Here is a 23547-nt window from a genome sequence, read left to right on the forward strand (position 1 = left end):
AGCACCCTTGAAGCAACTCTGAGTAACCTAACTTGTCCCCAGAAGGGATACTGATTGAAATTTAGTTATGCCATTTGAATGACTGTGGAATTACTTAAACCTTCCATCCTATGCCCCACCCCTCCCCCATTTGAAAAAGAATCAATAAAGGATTAATTGATTCTAGCTTGTAAAAACAGTTAACACTCCCCTTAGACTTTTCATTTTCTGTTCACCTGTGAAAGAACACATTATTAGTGGTTTAATTCAATAATTCAGTAAACACTAAGGAGTAATTCTATACATTTTATCATCATCAACTTTATGAACACTTAATACTGAACTGATTCTAATGTGCAATTAAAGCAAGTTTGACTGAATCGAACTTTTGCAAACCTTTGGCTCTGAGTTAATTAAGAAACAAATATATTTCAGATTATTATTTCCAAAAATATCTTGTTCATTTGTCTGAGTTACCCAGGTAAAATTAAAATAAGGAAAACAATGATAAATCATCTCATTTATCTACTTTTCTTTATGCCCATCAAACCAAATGAATTAATTTCAGATGATTAACGTTTTAATATAATTGACATTATTTCTAGATGCTCAAAATGTGCTCCATAGTCTGTCCTCACCCTATAAACTACCTAGTTACCCCTCTGCCTATATAACTACCTTTCCCATTCTTCAATTGATATGTTGCCACACAAAAATCCTCCTATTCCTTTTCTTCTCTGCTTGATTAGAAACCACTGTTTTCTCAATGCACTGATTTTTACAAAGACAGAATATACTAACCTCTTCCTTTAGGACAAAAAAGAAAGTTTAGTAACTATTAACAACTATCAAATCCAGTTTCAAGGATTTGGGCTCTATGTTTTAGAGAGGGCTGGGAAGGAGTGGATATGTGTATATCTACATATAGATATAAACACAACCTAAGTAAACACGTGCAGAGTACATAGCACTCTGGAGAGGAAAATTGTTAGAAAATAATTATCCATAAAGCAAGAATGCAAAGTGGAAGAGAAATCATGGTAATAATTTGGCCAAATTGAAAGAAAAAAACTAATCCTAAGTGTCGAGGTGTATATCATTAATTATGAAACATGAAGCTCTTTTGAGTTCCCTTTCCTTGATAGAAATGAATCATCTTTTTTTTTTTTTTATTGGAAATAAGACCCTAAATTCCTTTTGACTGGAAGGAAGTTACAAGACAAGATGCAATTTTCTCTTTCTTTTCTGACAACTCTGTCATCCCAAGGATCATAGTCGTGTCAGGGTGTCTGTCTTGGAAAGGGGGAAAAAAACCCACTGCAGCCTGTGGCCATCTTTGCATCAAAATTTTCCAGACCTCTATTTTTGATTGTGATCCTACTGATCTGAGTTTGAAATGCGAATGGAGTAAAGCCCCTAAGCCTTCAATCGTGTGAAATTTTCAAAAGATCTCTAGAAGCAATCTCAGGCTGCCTGACCCCTGACAGGCACAGATCTCTTTATTCCTCTCTCTGCCAGCACTTCATTTGTTGGAATATCTTTCAGATTTGCACCTCCAGATGACAACCTGAGTGTTTATTATGTGTACATGAATCAGAAATCTTCAAGACTGCACAAAAGAACCATCTTAAACATAATATTTAATTTCCCATCCTAAGTGTGTGCTTCTTTATTTGCTTTTCATTAGCTTAAATATTTTTTCCAGGTCTCTCTGTGTGTCACTTTGATATTTGGATGATTCTTTCTTTAATCATTTTTTCTTGAAAAATCCCACATTGCTTTATTGTACACAATTGGGTCCGGAATATTTCACCAAGCTGAAGAAAATATACATACATGTTATGTTTATGCATGGATACATTCAACTCTCTATGCCAAGGACATCCATGTCTATGGTGATAGATTCAGAGATATGATTTTTAAATGATCTACCCTCTTATGATGGGTCAGGAGGGCTAATGACTCTCCCATTCTCACTTTCTCTACCTTTCCCCAACCCTGTCCTACCCACTGTATTGTTTTGTGAGAGGTAACCCATAAAGGTTGCTTTGGCATGGTGTTTAACAGTGGCTTTGCCCTTCCTGCTGATGTCTCTGACTGGGATTTGGTGACTCTCAGGATGCATAGATGGGCACTGGGCCTTGTCTCATGAGGAAGAGTCAATAGGGTGGGCAAGGGGACTCTGAGGGGGGTTAAAGATTAGACTTTCTCTGCCTGGAAAATGTCCCTTCCTTACCCTAGTTATCTGGCATACACAAGCAACTTCCAGTTTCAAGAGTCACTGGATTTACTTGTCCCCTAGCATTGAGGGGAAGGAGGAGTAAGGAGGACCCTGATAGGGCAAGCACCTTCATTTCAAACAAATGTCTTTGTTCCTGTTGTATTATATTGAGAAAAACCATGGGGAGAACAAGAACATTTCCCTGCACCACTACCCCAAATTACTGTATTGAATCTACATTGAGATGTCAAATCTCCTGGTACAGCTGGCAGGGGCTGATTTCCCACCTGCCTCAGGTGTTTCCCAAAGCTTTTATTTGATGAGTACCCAATGTTCAATAGCTGGAATATGTGGGGGCAGGGAGAATGATGGAGGCCTAGACCAGCCCCCCCCCCCCCCCAGGAATATGGGATATGTAGTGTTGCTATGATTAACTTATTAAAACACCTCGTAATTATTTTAATTTGACTTGAAAATACTTTGGGTTGTGTTCAGACGTGTTTGTATTTATCCTTCCCCCCCCCCAAACCTGTATTAAAACAAATGTTACTTTTCTTTCTATGTACATAGACCCTCCCTTTTTGAAATAGACCGCAGGGACTGCCATTAGATCGAATGGCAAGTCTTTATAGAAAGTGTTTTACATAATTACATACCAAAGCCAGAATAGTCACCTTCACATTTTATGGGTCACAAACCATCAACAATTGCCACATTATTGTCCAAGAAACCTTAGTCCATTCATTGATAGAGAAAACTAGACTGCCTAATCTAGAACTGAAGAAGATTGAAATTTCTCCTAATAAGAACCCAGAGAAGATTATTTTCAGACTGACAACGTGTTTACATATAGTTATAAAGTTCAGAGGACCGATGGGGAGAGAAAAGGAAATCGGACTAACCATGATTAAGAGCCTCACATTGGTCTAATATAGAGGGCTCATCAAAAGAAGCGGACTGAATGCCTCTCCCCTTCTTTTCAGATCTGTTCCCTTTTCTACCTTTGTGATGCAGTAATTAAGATATTCTTATTTGGACAGACAGCTTCTCTGGTAACTGAATAATATTAGTTTCTTTGATGTCAAACTTTTGACAGTTATCACACCAGCGCTGGGCAATTTAGCACAAATGCCCTCTTTTTAAGAATCGTCTTTGAAGAAAAGTAATAAGTGTGATCCTTATCTCCAAATGATCTAAATCGCAGCGGACAGGCTTCCCGGGTATAAATTACATTTTGTTGTCTATAATGAAGCTGAGTTTTGTTTTTATCTCATTGGGATATCACTTTCTGAAATTAGGGCGGTAATCCCTCAATTCACACCAATTCCGGATACCCTACCGCCCAGCGCCAAGACCCATTCCCAGATATCTCTGGGTCCAACCTGAGCAAAGGGGCAAGATGCCGTGGTGAGATTGAGCCAAAGGTGGGAGGGGTGGAGAAGGGAGAAAGGAAAGAGGAGGGAGTGAAGGCAAGCCGGGGCAGAATTACACACTCTCTCTCAACTCGCTCACCCTATCACATGCATAGGCTCCACTGCCATCAGTTTCTCTGAGTCAAGATAGAGATTTCACCTGCTCTTGGTTTGACACATCGCCACTGCCTCGCAGACTTGGTCGCCAAATTTGGGATTTGCCAGATGGCAGGATTATCTTCACGTCTGTTGTATTACATTGGGAGAGGGTAGTATAGGAGAAAGGAAGTTCAGAAACAACGCTGATTCCTTCCTTTAAAAAAAAAATCCCTCTCTCCTTTTCTACTTCCCGGCTGCTCTCTCGGTCATGACCCCCATAAGCTTGGCATTCCAGCAGATAACACGAGAGAGCCACAGCTTACTCCTCCCCGTCCAAGTTCAACTCGGCTCGCTATCCTCGTGTCGAAGAACCCAGTGTCTAGATCTAAAGAGGTGAAAAGGAAGGGTGAACTCTTTTATTTTTGCCCCCTGCAAAATGGGGGGAGGGGAGCAAGTGAGAAAGAAGACGGGAGGGTGAGAGAAAACTGATTGTGGACGAAATTGTCAGTCAGCTGTCTGCCTGAACACCTGGTAGATACTGTCTTCAGGAATGACACCTGTCAATCTTCAATCCCAGGTTGTCAGTGCGGTGAGGTCCAGGAGCTTTGAGATGCATCGGAAAGAACCCGTTTGTTCTCCATGACGTCATTGCCTCCCCTCCCGGACTGTAACTGGGGAGGGGAGGGGATTCTGAAAGTGTAGGGTATGGAAAGGGGAGCAGAGCCCAGACAACAGTCCCGGGCTGCCCTTGGTACTGCGAAATCTTGGCAGATGTGGGGACGGAAAAAGGTGGGGGGTGGGAAATCTCCCATCCTCATTCCATTTACTCGCAGCTCCCCCTTCTCTAGATTTACATAGAAATCAATAATCCAACTTTAATGTTATTTCTAATCTAATTATCGAGTGAACGTCTCTGTGGAGTCTTTCTTATTTGGGGGGCGGGGGTGAGGGTGGGGAACGCTGCTTCTCACTGGCTCTCACCACCTCACAGAGAACTTGGCTTCCCCCGACTGTGGCAATCTCTCAGAAATAAAAGCATTGATGTGACCCTTCCCTCCTGATAACAGTCCTTCCCTTTGCTGATTGCTATAAGTGAACGAGTCTTCGGTTAAATAGAAAACACTTTGGGATACGCTTTAGTCTTCAAATATTGGGGAGGGGGGAACTAATTAACACTTTATGGCTATATGTCTGTGGGTGAGTGTATTCATGGGAAGGCGTGTATTGTGGGGTACAGGGGCATATTGCGTGCGTGCGTCTGTCTGGTTGTGAGACTGGGCACCCAAAAAAAGGAGGGGGGAATTATTCTCCTTGGTGACATTCAGTCCAGGGGAAAATATAATCTCCCACCTAGAGAGTTTCCGTTTGTACTTCTAGGCACTATCCTTTCTATTCTTCACCGAATGAAGCTAATTAGCAACCTGCCACTGTTCTGATTTATTGAAATGCTTTCGCTGAGGCCAGGAGCAGGTCTAGACGTGGGGCTGGCTCCTCGCTTCCCCCAGATCTCCTGAGTTTTCAGCTGAGGAGGGCAGCCTAAGCTGCGAGCAACCTAAGACCCCTTCCCTTCCCGCGCCCCTGCTCCGGCCCCTGACCCTAGTCCCAGTTCTGGAGGAAAGCTTCTGCAGAAAGCGTCTCAGGCTGCCTCTCCGATGTTTTCCACCCCAACCCCATCTGCCAAATACGCAACTTAGAAACTTGAGGTTCGGTTTAGGGCAAAAGGAGAGGAACATCATGTGGAATGAGGGGGCACGGTGGTGAAGGTGCAATGAGCCCCTAGATCTGCCAGAAGCCTGGAGAAGGGCGTGGAGGGAAGACCACCTCCTTAACCTAACCACAAACACAAATTGACGGGAACCGCAGATTTTCCGTAGTCACCCTTGGCTTGACTGGAAAAGCTGATCCCGAAACCACCCCCAGTCCCTGTCTCTGGTGGGTCAAAAAAAAAAAAAAAAAAAAGGAAGAAGAAGAAAGAAAGAAAGAAAGAAAAAAATTACGATCAAAACGAGGAAAGGAACTTCTTGGCAATGCAAAGCCAGCTTGGGCCAGATTGGCCTCTCAGTCGGCAGTCGCGTTCAGGGGGGAGGAGGTGGCGGCAGGGAGACACCTTTAACCCTTTCCAAGCTGGGGCCAGTGCCCCTGGACCCCTGGTGGAGATAACTTTGACAGCTCCTGAAGTCTCAGTTCAAGCTGAATCCCTTCTTAGACTGTCCCCCATCTACGACTTGCTGAACAGTTTGAAATACTCCGCCATCCTCCAGTCTATCTCCATCCTCTCCCAGAAGGAAGATCTCTGTAGGATTCTTGGGTTAACAAGCACCAGAATCTGGTAAAATGGGTGTAGGCCTGAGAAAACCAAAGATCCAACCGTGTTGATTGTCTTTTGAAGGGGAAACTTAGAGGAATATCAAGGGAAACTTCTCCTACCTTCCTCTCACTGTTCTTGAACTGGGAGGAGAAGGAAGGAGGAAAATTGGGCTAAATACAGTTCTAAAGGTTGTGCATACCTAGTAGTAACAAATATAACATAATCAGTGCTTAGAAAGGGGATGAATAGGAAACCGAGAGCACAGGTACAAGGAAATTATTCCTAAAGAGAGCCAGGGGAGGAATAGAGAGTGAAGTGACTGAGGTGGGTGTGGGGTTAGTACCTGTTGCAAAAAAAAAAAAAAAATCATTTAGTCCTAACGTCTCTGGTCACGATGACTTGAGACTTTGGGACCTTCCTACACCTCCCCGCCCGCCTCAAAGAGACTGAGTCAGAAATGTGGCTGGGAAATGTGCCTTTCTTTAATCCCTGGAGGTCTTTGGACAGAGGAAGAATTTGGGTTTCCCAGGCCCTGAATTGAACAGAGCTCGTCGAGGTGATCTGCTGGCAGTTCAGTTCAGTTCCAGTCGATGGCTTCAGCCACCGAGGCCCTCCAGTTAAACTGCAGCTCTGAGTCCGGAGTCGACTTGGGGCAAAGAGAGATAACACTAGGGTCAGAAACTGGGTGCGGAAATCAGAATTCGGAGTACATTCTCCCTATATTTGGACTAGGGGAACAGCCGAATAACAGAGTAAAGGAGTGAGTCAAGGAATTATGGAACCCTATAGAGAACTCACAGACTCCATTTCAAAGTGTCCCAATTAAAAAAAAAAATCCTTGGATGTAACCCCTTTATAGGAAGCTTAAATGGACAGGAAAAATAAGGTGGGGGGGAGGGGGCTTTTCTTTCCTCTGAACAAATAAAAGTTCTCTCTCTCTCTTTTTCTTTCTCTCTCTCTCTCTCTCTCTCTCTCTCTCTCTCTCTCTCTCTCTCTCTCACACACACACACACACACACACACACACACACACACACACACACACACACACACACCATCGCCACCCTTCTAATATCTCCGCCCTTTCCTTTTCTCTGTAAATCTGAACCAATTTGAACTCTCTTTCTGTTTTCAGGACCCGGGTAAGAAAATTCAGACTGCATTGCTCGCATTGCTCGGAAATTCATACCGCATTACTGAGAAATTCACCTGCAGGAACAGCGATCGAGATGTACATTTGACCATGAAAGGGAATCCCTTTTCCGATTCCATCTCCTCACCTGCAGTCCCCCCCAAATAGGCACATTCCTTCTCCCCTGACAGTCCCTTGTGTCACCAGCACTGATTTTTCCCAGCTCCAAGTCAGGACTTACACAAGGAAGATGACAAGTTTTGTCTCCTCATCTCTCCCCACCCCCTTCCCTACCTTTCCTTCTTCCCCTTCCATCCCCAGTCTGCCTACCTCAGGATGGGGAAAAAAGATAAGAGAAAAAGTGAAGGAAAAAGCAATTACTATCGTTTATTCCCAGGTCCTTCTTCATCACCTGAGAGAGTCACTTTCCCTAGCTTTGTCCGTATCTCTAACCAGTTGTGGTACTACTCTCTGACTGAAAAGGACAAAACTGCTTTAGAAGTCATATTCAACGCCTGTAGGGTCAGCTGTTTAATAACCACCTCACAGAAGGTTACTTGCCCACAAAACTCTCCAAGCTCCTCCAAAAGCCCAAACTGGAGAATGAAATATCCAAAGTTAAAGAGGAATTTAAAGTGCCCCTCCCACAGGGCTTCTCCTTTTCGTTGTTCTTCTGTGAGGGGGTTTCTCCCGCCTTAGGCTCTTTCAAATACAGCAGGCATTTGCTTTAGGGGCCACTCCAATAGTCGGAGAGACGCGCCTATTTCCAGTGCCCTGAATAATATTTGTTGCAGTAACAGTTTTCGGATGAGTGAAAGAGGCAGAAAGCTCACAGCTCTCTCAAACTGTCAGTCCCAGTTTCACACACTACAGCTTCTAATTCGACACTGTAATAACTGGTAGTTAAGCTACCAAATAATATTCTTCATTCGTCTTTTTCAAAGTTGATTTATAGCAATCGACAGGTTAAAGCCTCATCTGACTTCATTACTTTTAAAAGCTGTCTATTTCAGAACTGTCACTTTTCATCACTTAACCCAAATAAACACTTGAAGAAATGAATTGAAAGAGACTTTTAGATCATGTTTATAATTTTGTCCTTACATTAACATTCCCAATGACCTGACCCCGTTTCAGTTACCTTGCACAACTAAATTTGGATTAAAATCCAGAGATTTCAAAGCCAGAAAAATCAAATAAAGAACTGTAAAAAAAAAAAAATCCTGGGAAAGAGATGAAAAAAGGAACTCCAGGTAGAAAAACAAGATCCCTAAACCCCAGGACACATGTGCGTGTTTATAAAGCATAAACACACAGAGGAACACATATGCACACAGGCATAAGGGAGACTGAAACACTAACACGTTGGGATAACTTTTCACCTTTCAGAATATACGTCTAAAAAGAGAAAGTCTGACCAATCCCACGATGTAATTAATTCTGTAATTCTACTTTTAAAAGGAAAGGAGGGTAAAACTAAGAGTAAAAGTTCGTAAATGTCCTTTTATAATAAGAATTATTTTTTTAAAAAATGAACACGGGTGTCAGAGAAGGAAACAGCCTAAGGAGGCATCACGAATAAGAGACTAAGCAGAAAATTAATAGGCCCCAGAGAGAGGAGCACTGCAAACGAAAATAACTCAAACGAAGAAACTTTGCGTCTTCGAAAGTGTTTCTTCTTCTGTTTACCTGCGATTTGAACGGTGGAATTTATTCTTAGGTATTTAAAAATAATTTACATCACAACAAATAATCAGCTCTCAAAGACTAAATAAATAAAGTAAAATACAAATCTCCTTACAGACTGGGAAATTACTTTGGTATTTTAAAATTAGGTAAATTCTTTCCTTCTTTACTTCCCTCTTCCCTGGCTCTTATAATTTCTTTTTCATATACACACAGGTGTGTATAGGTATGTGTGTTCGCATGTGTATATCTATATAGATATAGACTTATGTGACATATAGGAACAAAACCTAATTTTTCTGTCCCTTCGGTGTGAAAAGAATCTGTAATACGTGTACTTTTTGTCTTTTCTCTATTTAGGGGTGTAGATATGAGTATACAATTTCAGTAATCATTGTACACACTTTATGTACATAGCATAGGTGTTTACTCAACACATACGTCACAGAAAGCAACTTTGCAAATCACCGTTCAATTTGGGAGGCATGCTCTTAGCTGGTAGGGAAAGCACGGAGCAGATATGCTCACAGTCTCAATCCTAAAATCCAGTTTACTAAGCTCCTGAATGGAACTATCTCCTTCTTGCCGAACCACATTGTGGTACGATATACTGAGCAGTGCTTCGGTTTATTATGTTGTGGGGTTTTTTTTCCTTTGGAACTGCCTAGTTTAATTGTGTTCGACTACAAACTCCATTACGCCTGCAGAAGTCTGGCTAATGGTGTTTCCCTGTGAGAAAACTGCCATTCTTTCATACCTTTGAGCGCCACCTTGCTGCTTAAACTATAATTACCGCGTTCAAAAAAATATATTTTCTTTATCATATCTCTTAAACGCTAGTACAATTTAAATACAATGACTTCTTATAATAAAAACTCTGATACCAGTAGAGAAAGCACTTCTCCCCAATAGTTTTTAGGTCGTTATCTTTGAGTAACTTGTTCCATAGCCTCTTTGAGCATGAAATAACAGGAGAAAGATAAAACCATTGGGTACAGTTTCACAAGGTCTGAAGAAGTAACCCTGGCGGCAGTGTTTCATGAAAAGCATGAAATAACATCACGAGTATATTTTCGCCCCACTGTTTATTTGGCAATGACTGACCATCTGAGTGTATCCAATACAAATATCCCCAGTGAGGCCCATGCCCATAAAGACATATCCTTCCAATTAAGATGATCACCTAAATCAAATAATTACAGTCACTCAAGCAAACAGCAAGGCGTGGGCAGGATCTTTGCATTTTGAGCCCTTGTCAGATTAGGTGCCCGTAACATGTATATTTCACTTTTACTAAAAACAAATAGCAAGGACATGTTCCATGCATGGCGGGAGTGGGAGACGGGGAAACCCTGCCAGGTCAGTTAACCAAATGGTCTCCTTTTCATCAGGAAAAGCAAAAAACTAGAAAAAAAAAAACAGAATTTATCTACAAGAGTCAGCAGTGAATTAGACCTAATAACTTGGAGATGCACTTTTGTTTTGCTTGGGAGTGCTTGTTGGGAGTGATATTTGAGGGTTCCCTGCAGTTCATACATCTTTTCAAATTAAATTTTCAGTTCTCTTCTATTTTAGCTTACTTAAGGGGTAACTGAATGCTTAAAAGGCTACTAACTCAGAGAAAGGGCACAACACCTTGGAAAGTCAAGCAAGTCTGGGAAGTTATCAACTCTTAGTTAAATCTCAAAAGGAAACTTCATGGTGGAGCAGGACTTTGTTTCTTTGTCTTGGTGGGTGGAGAAAATATTTCTTTCCTAATGCTTGACCACCAGTTCTATGCAATGAATATCCTCTCTCACCTTTAGCAGCAGCAACAACAAATCATGAACTTGGGGGTTTGAGTTGGATGTAGGATGATGGAAAGGAGAAATTTGTTTTTACCCATAACCACCTCCCCTCCAAAATGGTCTTCTTTCAAATACTCAGGTTTGACCCCAGCAAATGATAAATTGAGTCACCAACAAGTCTGCTGAAAGTTTTTCACCCTTGGCATACCCAAATGGAAACGATATCCTTGGATGGAGTTAGGAATAAGAAAAAATAGAGTTGGAGAGAGGCTGGAGATTGGAGGGAGGGAAAAAGCAGAAGTGGTATTCCATCTCCATGTAAATCACCTGCCTTCCTTCATTGATCTAGAGAACACTTGGGGTTACAGGTCTAAGCTAGAAAAAGTCAGTTTTGCTTTACGGGTTGTTGTCCCTCTCCCCCCTCCCCATTTTTTCTAGTTTTAAACTATCCCCAAAAGACTAGAGGACAAAAAGTTTCAATTTCCAACCAGGACTTAGATGGAGAACTTCAAATTTGACAATTGACACAGCTGGGATGAGACACTGAGAAGACTTTACGATTTCTAGTCTTTAGGATTGTGGTGTGATCTGAGGCAGTCTTCCTTATTCGTCTTACTTTATTATACAATTCCAGAAAGAAGGCCTTGTAGCCTAATGATGGACAGCACCAAGAAAATCCCAGAGACAAAGAGGTAGAAAACCAAGCTAGGAAATTGGGGATATAAATTAGCACACTCAGATTAGTTTGGGAAGGTCAGTCTCTTAAATTGGAAAATAAGTGTTTTTTTTTAAGTCGCCTTAATTTTGCTTTCTCACTCTTTTTTCTAAAATCAGGTTTTTCTGATTTTTTTCATCCAGTAATGCCTGAAGATGAAAATGTATTTTATTGCTATTACACTTCTTACCGCAAGATGCAAAGCAAGGAGCAGAGTTTGTATTACAACTATGTCATAATGTTTCACTGATGCAAAACATGTAGCCAGAGGGGGTTACTAATGACTCCTGGATGAGAGAGAGAGAGAGAGAGAGAGAGAGAGAGAGAGAGAGAGAGAGAGAGAGAGAGAGAGAGAGAGAGAGAGAGAGAGAGAGAGGTGGAGGTGGAGGTGGGGGCGGCAGTTTCATTTTATAAAGACAAACCACCATATAATCTGTATTAATAATCTAATCAGGGCATTTTCAGATTTCCAGGCTTTTTCCACGCTACAGAGAAACAGAGGCAGAGAGGGAGAGGACTGGAGAAAAACACCATTATCTTTTCAAACACCACAAAGGTTTTGCATGTTAATAACTATTAATTATGTTTTCAGTAAGTTAACTGAAGAACAAACCTTTGGAAAGAATCAAACTTCGGAAAACTCTTGATTAATATCAGATTAAGGGCTTTTCTTACAGTGGAAGCAACTCAGAGAGGGTAGAATATATGGAAGTAGATATACATACGCGATACATACATATATATGTACTTAGTTGTACTGTGTGTAGTTCAGTGCATATGTATGTATGTATTTATATGTATATGTTTATATATTCTATTGCCATCCAAGTGTGTTCAGTGGCGGGGAGGTAGAAGCTGAGCAGCGCCCCCCTGGTTTTGGAACGCTGGGCGAAAAACTCAGCCCATTTCAAATGCTCAATAAACTTCCTGAACCTTGTTCTCCGAAGGCACCCCGGCCCCCTTCCCCAAGTTGGGTCCTATTTTAGGAAAGTGGGAGGTTTGCGGTTCCTACCGTGGCCCAGGCCGTTCCTACTGCCCTCCAGTCCGCTTCTGCCTCCCGGGGCATAGTTATGGGACATTCAGGTCTGCAGCACTTTTAACCTGGGGAGCACTCAGCTCCCGAATCAAAGAGTGGAGCTTTCTCTGGAAAAGGCTCCGGAGCAAAGTGTGGGTGGGTGTTGGGGTTGAAGGGGGGTGAGGGAGGCGGGGGAGGGGGCATAAGGGGGGAGTGGGGAGGGAGCCAGGCGTTAAGCCTGGAAGCTTGGCTGTTTACCCAAATGATTTCCCTTTCAGGCCTGAGACACCAATGAGACAAGATCAAACTCCCCTCTCTCTGTGTGTCTGTCTCCGCGTAGAGCCGAGCATTGTTAAGGGGAGGGCACGGGGTCCCAGGCTAGGAAGACCCCGGGGGCTTACTCGGGCGCTAGCGCCTCCTGCTGGTGATTCTGCCAAGCCGGAGACCCCGAGCCCTGGAATGGGGAAGGGGGAGTTAGCGCAGTTGTGTTGGGGGAGGCCAGAGGGACAGAACAGCAAAGGAAGAGCGCCACCCGCTCGGCTCTGGTCGAAGAAGAAAGAAGGGAGTGAGAGAGGCTAGGACTAAGGAGAGCGGAGGGCTTTAGCCTCCTGAAATGGGGCGGGGAGAAGGGGTGTCATTAAGAGCGGCGGGGAGGGGGGAGGGGGGGAGATGAAGAAGGGGAAAGCCCCTCTCATTTGCCCAGAGTAAGGTAGACACCGTAGGAGATACAATAAGTGTATGCGTATGCGTGTGTGTGTGTGTGTGTGTGTGTGTGTGTGTGTGTGTGTGTGTGAGAGAGAGAGAGAGAGAGAGAGAGAAACTCAGTTACAATTCACCTATTTCCGATTCCTTTAAGAGCCAATCTAGAGCTCTTTCTGCGGCTGATTTCCTCTTGGACTCTGCTATAGACCTATTAGCTGTAAATTAGTCCAAGGTTTGGGCTATTACGTTACAAATATAGGCTTCATGACACACGCGGCCACGGTTTTGCCTCTGTCCCTTCTCAATAAAAGATTGTTAGACACCCAGATGGAATAGATTTTCTACATTTGACAAGACATTTGTCATTTTTAAAAGGAGACCAAACCCAAGAATATATGTCATGAATATGAGGGTGGAGAAAGGCGGGGGGGGGGGGGGGGGGGGGGAAGCAAGAGAGACAGTGCATCAGGTTACTGCCATTCCGGGAATATTTAAGACAGCTGCTACAGGCACTAGTCCAAAGGGATTTAAATGAAGGAAGGAAGGAGGAAAGAAGAAAGAAAGAGAGAAAGAAAGAGGAAGAGAGAAAAGAGGAAGGAAGGAAGAAAGAGAGGAAGAGAGAAATATAAAAAGAGAGAGAAGGAGGGAGGAAGGATTTAAGTCATAAACAAGTAATTATTGAAATCCAATTATAAAGAAGTTCTAAGTTTATTTGATGGAATTATAGTCGATAATTCAGTCCTTAACACGGACAGTTCAGATGGTTAACCAAAGAATAAATCACTGGAAGAAAAATGTATTTCATTTTGAACACTCTGATTTAGGTATTTGAAACCCTTCCTACCTCTTTCAGTCTTTACTTATACAGTACACATTTTCACTGATAAATGATTTCTTTTAAAGTATTAAATTATTATTTCACTGCAGGTATATTTTTATTTAACCACATTGATCTTCCCTGGAACTAACTCTGACAAAATTTATTCAAGGGGAACTTTATTAACACTCATTTAATGTTCTCTAATAACTTCCTTTCATCCTCTCAGGAATGTCACTTCAGAAGTAACTTTGGGTTCATCTGGTTTTCAATTTTCTTTTCCCAGATCCTTCTATTTGTTTTTGTTGCGTCTCTTAGTGTAATGAGTGGCCTTGTCTTGGGTGATACACTGATCCAGTTGGTCCAGACCTGGGTTCACCGGAAATAAGAACTTGAGTTGAGGTTGGGGCAATAGGACTCTAGGGTAGGAGAGACTGTGAATAAAATCTATTTGAGTGTGTGTGTGTATGTGTGTGTGTGAGAGAGAGACAGAGAGACAGAGAAAAGTAAAAGACTAGAAGGATGCTACAGGCAGCAAAATCAGAGTGTTGGGTTAATAAACCAGTCATAGACTTGTAAGTGAGAGACAGATGAAGAGATGCCGAGGAGAGTGGGTGTGGGTCTGTATGGGGACGTTCTCAGACTTGCCCCAGTAAGTAATGACAAATCTAGGTGGGTGGGATGGGCATTCAGGCTTCCACTGAGCTCGTATGCCTTTCCTTCCGAATGTTGCTTTGAAGCTGTAGGTGGCTCTGGAACGAAACTCTGGCCTGTTCATTTTCTGCTATTCTTCTCTGTTCCCTGTCCTGTCTCTCCCTCCACAAGAACTTGAGTAGTGGAAAGCTCTATGGTTACCAGTGGTCATCTTTTCCCCTGTGCTAGGAACCTAAGACTCGAGCTCCGCCGAGGAAGGAGGAAGGGAACAGGCAAAATGCTCCACCTTGTCATGCAAAGCCTCAGGCGAAGGATGCTGAAAACGCATCCATTCTTATCTTCCCACCTGCTTTGGCTGCAGCAAGTCTTTTCTCACCAAGAAAACCTACCCCTCCCATCCTCCTTGTCCACTTCGCGCTTCTAAACAGAAGCAGAGTTTCCCAAAATGTCTTACAGCTCAGAGTAGCTTAAGAGGTCCGCTCCAGGTGCTTGCGCCAGCATGTGTGAAAGGTGGATTAGGGAGACTAGAGAGAAGGCCTGGGCAGAACTTGAGAAAGAGAGTAGATCATAAAGACAAATATCTATCTGCACTCCTACGTTTTCTTGTGCTTGGGATTGGGTGGAGGGTAGGGGTGGGGAAGAGAAGGAAGGGGACAGTACTTTGCCGGGGGTGGGGGGGTTTAGTATCAGTAAAGTGACTATGGCAAGTATGGGAGTGGAGCAGGGGTCAGCTTTGCTGAACTAGAAATATCCAGAGCTCCAAGGAGATAAGTATCTGTCATTCAGGCTGTGATCAGCTACGGTAAAATGTCCCGAGAACCTCCAGACCAACTGTTTCGCCAGTCTGGCTGGAGCTGAGTTCCTCTTCTTGGAGAATCGGGACGCCAGAGAGAAGGGAAGGGGCTTCATTCAACTCTCTTTCTCTCAATCAGACATACAAAATCTGCCCTAAACGCCGCCGAGGGGGCTCTGGGCCCTCAAAGTACTGCCTGACGTCAGAGTTCAAATGGCAGCTGAGGAGACTGTTCTCGCCGTGTGGGCTCCGGTTGCCTCCGCCTAATTGTCAGTGCACCAGGGCTGGGATCACAATGCTCTGGTCCTTATGGCATCTTGATTATGCAGGAGAGGGGGAGGAGAGTGGCTGATTTCACTAGGACTGACTGGTCAGTTCTGTTGGGAGAAAGGCGGGGGAGGTGGACTGGAAGAGAGGGGAGGCAAAGGGAGGAGAGGAGAAGAGACCAGGGTGACTGGAGCAAGAGGGGAAGGGACTAAATGTAGGAGATTTGTGCCGATTTCCTCCAACCCAGGACCGGTAGTTAAGTCACCTAACCACTAGCTTCGGCTTAGGGTAGGAGCAGCCTGGTCAGGCTAAAAACACTGCTCCTGCTCCAGTCCTTCCCTTTTCTCCGCGATGTTCGGGAAGAGAGCAAGAGCTCTTGGGTGGGAGGTAGAGGGGGTGGGCTGTTAGCGGCTTTAGTTTTTCAGCTTGGTCTTGAAGGGAGGAGAGGAATGGCCGTGTGGTGGTGACGGGAGGTGGGGGTTGGGGGGGAGCGGAGGGAGGGCGGAGATGCGATTCCGATGTTACAGCTACCAAGCACTTGTGCTAGGTAAGGAGAGATTTTGTCTCTGAGTTCTCGTCCTGCTCCCGCCCCCATGCCTCCACCCCCATCCCGTTTACACTCTGGATGCTGTCCATCGTCAATGACCCTGAACTGTTCTCGGTTATATTTGAAAAAAGCAGGCTCTCTGAAAGCACGGACAAAAGGTTTCACGAGCACAAATACACTCTCGTCCAGGCCTAAACGCAGCGCAGCTAGCAACCGAGTCCACCGAACCCATGGAAGTCAGAAACAGGTTAAAGCTCCACTTTCAGGGGCGGGAGTGGGATGCAGAACTTTATTCCAGAAATAGACCATTAGAGCCCAAGTACATAGGTGTGGCCTGCTCCAGAAGTATAAAGCCTAACTCCGCCGTCACCTTACCATCTGGTTTGTTGTCCCCAAACTATAAAAGACGACCTCGATGTTATTTTTTTTTTCATTCCAGGCATATTGCAGATCACCTGGCATGTAGAAAAGTGTGGCTACTGCCATCCTTTCCACTGTCGATCTGCAGAGGTAACTTAGAGTTTTCTCCTAAAAGCTGGTGTGACTCCTCTCCACCCCTCTCCCGTCCCCGACAGACAATCTGTTGGTCCTATCACTTGTGCAATCTAAACTACATCTGTAGTGCCGGACTATCACAAGTGCGCGGTGGGTGTGCCGGGACCCCTGGATTCGTTTCCCAAAGCACCTGGAAGTCGGGTCCTATGGAGAATAAATATTCCCTTCCTGTAGTCTATGATTTCTTCATCACAAATAATACTCGTCTGCAGAGAAAAATACCCTCGGACTGTGAATATTGATAGATGATAGTAGCGATATTCACAATCGATCGTTTAATAGGCAGACCATAAATCATGTTCAATTCTTTGACAGCGCAGTACTTCACTTAATAATATAATTAAGATTAAAACTCAAGAGGTATTGGAAGCAGCGGGTCTTGATAGCTTCAAGACTTGAATTCTGGGTAACATGATGGAATGTAAAGAGGATCCTTTAAGATATTTTATCCACTCCCTCTGTGGGTCCCACAGTCCTTGTTCTATACTCCATCCCCATCCTTCTCTTTCCAGTACCCTTCTTTATGCATCCTCATGCACTACCTTTTTCCTCTGGCTTCCGCCCCAAATGCTGAGTGACCTGAGCAGGAAGCCGGTAGGTAATCTCTTAGAAATGATGACTGAGAGGCAAAGACTGAGTTCCAGTCACGTAAAGTAAAAGCAGAATTGTGACTCGGTTTTTTCAAGTTTAAGGGACTAGAGATTCTTTTTGTTCCTGAAAATTCTCTTTACGTAATATTCCCCAGATTGAGAGGAAAATGAGGGCCACTTTCTTCGGCTTAACAGAGGACCCTCAAGAAAGTTTATAATAATGGTCATCATCACCATCATAACCGTCATCATTCCCACAAAGGACCAACTCCATTTCTGGCTTAATGATTTCTTTCCCCACTCCGTTCTTTCAGAAGCCTTATTGCTGTCATGTTCTCTCAGTCTGGCTTTGAGTTTGAACTCTGGGCAACAAAAATACAGATTCAGCTGGAATACTCTGAAGAGCAGAACTGTGTCTCTAGAGCATTGCCATATACTTCCGTGCATGGAGTATGGCTGATTATAAAGTGCAGTAGAAATTATTTCATTGGGTGGAATATTAATCAAATCAATCAGAGCTGACAAGAAAAATATTTGAAAAAAGCTGGTAATTTACAACTTTGCTATTAGTTAAGAATCTCCTGCCTTGTAGCAGTAATTAATAACTTTCAAAGAGGAACTACATAGAGACCAGGGAATAGTTCTTTCTTAAACAAGAGAAAAGATAAAGGGAGTAAATGAATCACCAGTACAAACCGGAAGAAATTAAGCCATGTGTCCAGGTAGTAAAAACATAAAAATATGGGGGGGGGGGCAGAAAGGAAGGGAGTTTAGACTCAATGAAAGGGCATCAGGAAATAAGCTAAAACTGTGAAAAGAGGCAATAAATCAGAAAATTAATTTGGTAATCAGACCCCCTTGAAAAGATTGGGTAAAGGTTGAATTTCAGATGTTCAAGAAACCCATCAAAATTAACAGTGTAGTTAAAACATTTTTAAAAAGTGACCCTGGCTACTTTCAGAAAAGGCCCAGAGTATATTTTCTTTTTGGTCATTGTTAACATGTATGTCTTTATTGATTAAACACAAACATGTGGGGGCTTTCCCCAAAATTCAGTTCTCTACACACTATGATCTTTCATGTTTACAGTATTAAGTCTCCTCGTCCTTCCCATCTCCCTGATAAAGCCTCACATTGGTGACTAGATTGTCCCAGCTCCATCTCGTCAACTCGACAAAATAATGACTTCTTGGAAAACAATAAATCATTTTAGCGCCTGAAACCTTGAAGACTCTACTTCAGTAACTAGGCTTATTAGAAACAATTCAGAGATCCCCAGTTTCCCAAGGGCTGCCATCTCCCCAAACTTTTATTTACTGGAGAGTGTGGGATGCTAGAAGGGTGGGAAAAAACAAAACACAACTCTGGCAAACTTTATCTCTCCTTTATTATAAGCTTCAGTCTTGCCTTCGTAAGCCTAGCCTGTCCTACAAAAGGTAGCTAGAGATTGAGATTTATTGGTCTCTAAATGAAAAGATTCATTCGATATAAGAGGTTAACTCAAAGTTCCTAAAACCGTGACTAGCATTGGCAAGCACCTCTGCCAAGTCAGCACAAAAGCAGTTCAAAGAAATCTTTAAAAACACACACAGATATACATACACACAAACACACTCTCACACTTTAGCCTCAAATGCAATTTGCTTTTCATTTTTGTTTCTTTCTGCCATCACAAAGCACTGAGCCCTTTTGTAGGTAGCTGGAAGGGTGGTTTTTTTTGTTTTTATTTTTGCATGCTGAACTTTGCCATCTCGGTGTCGACTAACCCCCTTTTCTTTTCCTACAACTGAATGAAAGACTCAAAAAGATTAAGAAGTAAACGAAGTACAAAAAGGAGGAAAAAGTAAACTAATTCACAGATAGCAGAACAACACATTTTCAAATGAGATGGAAAACAAGAGATGGATAAAAGACAGAGAGGAAGAAAAAAGAGAGAGACAAAAAGCGAATGAGATGAGAGAGGGTGCAGGGAAGAGAGAGAAGGAGATAGTGGGCCAAAATCGACGAGGAGATGGAGACCCAATAGGAATAGTGGACTGTCTCATGTCATGATGGGACATGTGTACATGTGCAGACTCCATGTGTATGCAGGAAGGGCAGACTGGGAGAGGGAGAAAAAAGAAATCTAGGAGACAGACAGAGAGAAAAAGGAGACAGACACTTGGGAGCTAAAGCAAAGGCAAGGGGCAAGATCCAGTGTGAGGAGCCCATGCTATGGAGATGCTAATGAGGGAAAATTAACCCTCCGGTTTGTTACATTGCAGAGAGATCAATGCCTGACCCAAAGGCTGGAGAGAGAGCATACTTTTGCAAAGAAGATATGAGATAATCGGTCTGAAATCCAGTCTTTCTAATACAAATAAGTAAGGAGAAATATGGGGAGAGGGAGCTAATTTTAAAGGCAACCATTAAAAAAAGCCTTGGAGGCTTAAGAACAAATGAGCAGAAATGTTTACATTTGTTGTAATGTAGAGGTACCTCTAGGTTGGAGCATTGAGGAAAAGAGAGGCAGCACATAGAAAATTATAAATATCTTAATCTCACTTTCACCAGTCGGTCACAAAATATACACAGGATAACTGGGCCTCGATTAGGCAACAAATGGTGATAAATTGATTTTTATCTCTGGGGAGTATTGCTTAACAAGGATCTTTTTTTTTTTTTGTAAGTTGGAAGGACAAAAAAGGGGGGGGGGAGATATGAGAAATGTCTTTTAAAATATTTTAAATTGATGATTCTAAGTAGGTTCACAAATCATATCTTACAAGAAGAAGGAGAGAAAAAAGAAGTGGTTTCATATTTTCTTTAAATGTCCATTGAAGGAACATTAGCCTCTGATGCCACAAAAAGGAAATGGGACTGACTTGACAGAGTTCTGGGTATGACATGAAAAGGCAGTTGGGCTAAGCAAGGGATTGGCCCTTTCTGTTTTCTTTTTTTTAATGTTTTCATTGAAACTGGAAATCAAACATATGGAGAAAGATTGGAGAGACAAACGGAGCCAGAGAGAAAGATTGCCTGAAGTAGTTTGGTTGATAGAGGCTAATGCTACCCCTAGTACGGTTGTGTTTCAAAGTAAGACATCAGCAAACCACAATATTAGTGACACTGACAGAGCAAAATTATTTTTAATGTTTTGAGGGGAAAAGGGAAATATAAAATTAGTGAATAGAAAATGTTTCCCAGACATTAATCACAATTAAAGAAACATATAGATGTACATAATATTTTTCTTTGTAGGTTTCACCGATGCAATGAGAATCAATAAAGTATAGGAAAACTTTTCTATCTGATATTAACCCTTTTCTCCTGCCCTGTTAGTTGTAACTACTTTGGAAGTGAAACTAATTTCTTGAGAAAGGATAATCAATTACTTTCCAACCAAATCTCTCCCTCCCTCTCTCTCTGTCCCTCTCCCTCTGCCTCTCTCTCTCTCTCTCTCTCTTTCTCCATCCCTTCTTTCATTTCCCTCCTTCCCTTCCCTCCTTCCTTTTTTTCTTCTTCTCTCCTCCTTTCCTCTCTTCTTCCCTTCCCTCCCTCCCTTCCTTCCTGTCTTCCTTCTCTGCCCCATGGAGTCTATGATATTTTGCCTTGATACTCTCCATTTCCAAAGCCATGGGGCTTTTAATTAGCAATGTGGCTGGAAATGAGGCAGTATCTTGTCTTCTGGGATTAGATGGCGAAGGAGGAAAGGAAAACCTGGTGTGTGGGGAGTCTATGACAACCTCAGTTAAGGATGCCTCTCTAGTTTGAGGGAGAAATATGAAGGGAAGAAAGGGCTATATCAATAAATTAGGAAGTTCCTTTTTGGAACATTGACATCAGGGCTTCCTTCTCCAATAGCTACATGACGGGGTTCTCTACTGGTGGCACGAGGGAAATTACTGTCATTACTGACCCCAAAAGCTCTGTTAGATCCTAGGATTTTTAAATGTACTCAACCTCTTCAACTTTTGCCAAGTCGAGACTAAAGCATAGATATTTTGCTTAGAGATATCCAGGAAAAGTGAAAAAAGGGTATTTTTGACTGAGGATCAATTTCTCTTCAAGAGAATTATTTCCTAAACTCCTCAAAGGAAAGAAGAAGGGAGAGGAGGGAAGGAGAGACTGGCATAGAGGGAAAGACACAGACAGAAAGTCAAAGAAAGACAGAAAAAAACAAGACTGTGGCAATTATAAAAAACATGATTTTTATCATTGAAAACCACTGTACTATCGTGGTTACTAAATAATAGTTTTCCATATTAATACCTGACAAGGTAAAAAAAAAGTGTTAAGGGGAGATGCTGAGCAGCATAATAAAAAACAATAGAAATAAAATTAATAAATAAAACCAGAAGAATTGTTGCAGTAAAGAAAGTCGCAGTTAGCCAGAAAAAGAAGAAAATAGCTGTCAATGTGTAGGGCTTTAAGATTTGCAAAGTGATTTACATACATTGTCTCATTTGATATAGAAAAGAAAAAAGTCATAAAGATAGGCATTCGAGTAAAAAGAATTACAAGTTACCCAAGTCACACACAAAGCAGTCTGTTTCCTTTGGATACATGGTATCTACTGTAACAACTTGGGAAAAAAATGAGGAGAGGTGATACAGTTTAGGATTATAGCTTTACACTTTGATTTTAGCAACAAGTATTGAAAGATCTAAACTAATTGATTTTTGAGTTACTTGGAACTTTTCCAAAGAGCAATATAAATTTAATTGTATGTTGCTTAAAACTCCATTTCTCGAATAGTGTGAACATGTAATAAAATCATAAACTGTATACCCATAAACTTGCTTCTCCCCCCGTCCCACTAAATGTAATTTGTCACTTGAAAATCTTTGCAAATGGGGGGGGGGGGGGGTAGAGTGGGGAGAGGTGTAGACACGCAATAAAAGCTAAACTGCTAATTCGTATTAGGTCATTCAGAAAGCTGTCAGGATTTTTTCTACACCCTTTCTGGTCCTCAGTTAGAGGGTTCTTGTCTCATACATCTAACATAAAAATGGAATCAAGTAGTTTTGCTCCTTCCCTTCCCAAAGTGGAGAGAAATATCTGGACAGGGAAGATGGCATTAATTTTTCCCCCCTGTGAGTCTTTTTTTTCCCTAGAAACCAATTACTTGACTGTCATCCACTAACCAGTTCATCAGATCCTGAACTTTCCCAGAAAAGCTGAAAATTCTGAGTCATTTAAAAAACAAAATAAAACAAAATGAACACGACAAATTAGGGTTCTCTCTTGACAGGATGATTTTTCTCCATTGTCAGTGTCTAGAATTGGCACTAGGACTTTAGTCGGCAGTTGGTATTACCTAGAAAAGGAGCTCCGAAAAGCTCTGAGAATTCATTAGTGATTGTAAGGAATTCTGTATTCTGGACAAGTAAGGGACAATCATCAAACGCTCCGCTCCAGCGTAACTTGTGTATTACTTTTTGCGTTCCAGAGCGTGCTTCCAGTCTGAAATCTGCAAAAATCCACGTCACCCCTTTGCCTCTTCCTAGCAGCCCGCCCCTTTGACACAGCAGGATTGAAGTCGGTCTGAAGGTCTTTGGAGGTCTTTGAGTGTGACAGTACTTAGAATAGCGGGTAGATGGCACAATTTTCTAACATTTAGAGAGAGGAGCCCACGCTGGGAGCAATAAGTCCATTTAAAAGCCCTTTATTTAAAAGGAACAAAGATAACTGACAAGCAAAGTACAGAGACATCTCAATGAAAATTCGAGAGGAAGAAAGAAAAAAACGAGGGGCCAAAGAAAATGCCAAATAAGGTTTTACTTAAAAGTCCAATACCCTTCCCCTTGAAAAAGGGAAAAGAACTATATCCCAGGCAAATATCATATTTTATAAATCCATATATTATCCATACTTTAAAATAGTGACTCAGGGCTTTAACGCAGACAAGCATCCTGAGAAAATGGGGAGAGGGATCCCATATGCTTGAGAGGCAGACTTTTGAAATGGATTCCAGGTTATAGAACAATAGTACCAGAGAGGGAACACTTGGAAAACTCCATTAACGACACCTACTTTCTTCAAGTCAAGGTTTAAGCAGGAAAAACAACGTGGGGTAGATGATAGGCAATACCTGAGCAAAGGCTGAGTATGTAAGGTCCCAGATTCTAGGCTAATTCAAGAGCCAGACCCATCCATATTTGCTAAAGCCCGGACAAAGGCAAATCTACGCTTGACGCTCCCTTTCTAAAGCTTTTCTGTCCCACCACTCTGGAAATCTGAAGACAAGCCAAAGGAGATTCAATTCAAAAGATTAAAATCTGCCCAC

The 23547-nt window shown here is 42.3% G+C and overlaps 1 long non-coding RNA gene across 1 annotated transcript; it reads right to left on the bottom strand.

Annotated features, from left to right (window-relative positions):
- Positions 1-6477: 6477 nt before the first annotated feature.
- LOC140509547 (uncharacterized) lies at positions 6478-12996 on the bottom strand. The gene is made up of 2 exons (XR_011968811.1): positions 12352-12996; positions 6478-6665 (listed from the first exon to the last, which is right to left on the bottom strand). It is a non-coding gene; the product is annotated as an uncharacterized lncRNA (long non-coding RNA).
- Between the last annotated feature and the right edge of the window lie 10551 nt (positions 12997-23547).

Source organism: Notamacropus eugenii, chromosome 1, assembly GCF_028372415.1.
Source record: "Notamacropus eugenii isolate mMacEug1 chromosome 1, mMacEug1.pri_v2, whole genome shotgun sequence".
Lineage (NCBI taxonomy): Eukaryota > Metazoa > Chordata > Mammalia > Diprotodontia > Macropodidae > Notamacropus > Notamacropus eugenii.